The sequence below is a fragment of the Macrotis lagotis genome, chromosome 6, assembly GCF_037893015.1.
Source record: "Macrotis lagotis isolate mMagLag1 chromosome 6, bilby.v1.9.chrom.fasta, whole genome shotgun sequence".
Classification (NCBI taxonomy): domain Eukaryota; kingdom Metazoa; phylum Chordata; class Mammalia; order Peramelemorphia; family Peramelidae; genus Macrotis; species Macrotis lagotis.
In genome coordinates, this window is record NC_133663.1 from 109613472 (window position 1) to 109614351 (window position 880).

The window sequence follows — 880 nt, forward strand, 5'->3', positions numbered from 1 at the left end:
TTTAAATTATGACTCTAACCAAAATCTAGAGTGACAGAACCCACACATCTACTGAGTGAAGCAATTTTCTGGCACAAGACAAGTTGGGGAGTGGTCTTTCCACAGGAAGAAGAGTTGGAAAAGGCCGCAACACAGACCTACCCTGGAACCCGAAGCAAGTCTCTAGAGCACTTCTCCTAGGGATGGTAAAGTTGGGGAAAAGAAAATAAGTAATAAAGATGCATCTTAAATTCAGGTGAAACCTAAATGAGGATGGTTTCCATAGTTCTATGAAAAGTGAATGGAAAGATCTTGGAAGGAGATTCAGATGATGAAGAGAATTTTTCCTCAGTGGACCATCTGGACCAAAATTTGGACCTCAGTATGACAAAATCTGAAATAAACAGAATCATGTGTATGAAGTACTTGATGTCATGCAAGAATAGAACAAAAGGGACTGAAAAAAGAGAGAGACTGGATGAGCTACAAGACAAATCAGAAAGCTTATCTTATAATGCAACAGCTTTTAGCAATAGATCTCAATAACTTCTAAGACAATTGTGGTCATATGAAATGGAATGGCAAAATGAAAGCCATCATGGCCCTGGGTACTGTTATCCTTTTGTTTATTATTATCATTTCTATTGTCTGGGAAATATTGAACTTGATTTGGTGACTAGAAATCTCCAATAAAGCAATTTCTTAGATAATTAAAAATAAAAAAAGATTTCAGTACAATATAATGATATGTATATAACTTTCTAAAGTGTTTTTTTTCCTCAAGAAGTAAAAAGAGGCATGTCCACTTCAATTGGAGCATTGAGAAGTTCCCTACTAGCTCCCCCCAGTTCACCAAAATATGCTATCTTTAATTTATCTTATAAAGGGCAGATAGTTGGTG

The 880-nt window shown here is 35.9% G+C and overlaps 1 pseudogene; it reads left to right on the top strand.

Annotated features, from left to right (window-relative positions):
* The first annotated feature begins 218 nt into the window (after positions 1-218).
* On the top strand, positions 219-655 carry LOC141492185 (vesicle-associated membrane protein 4 pseudogene; annotated as a pseudogene).
* The last annotated feature ends 225 nt before the right edge of the window (positions 656-880 follow it).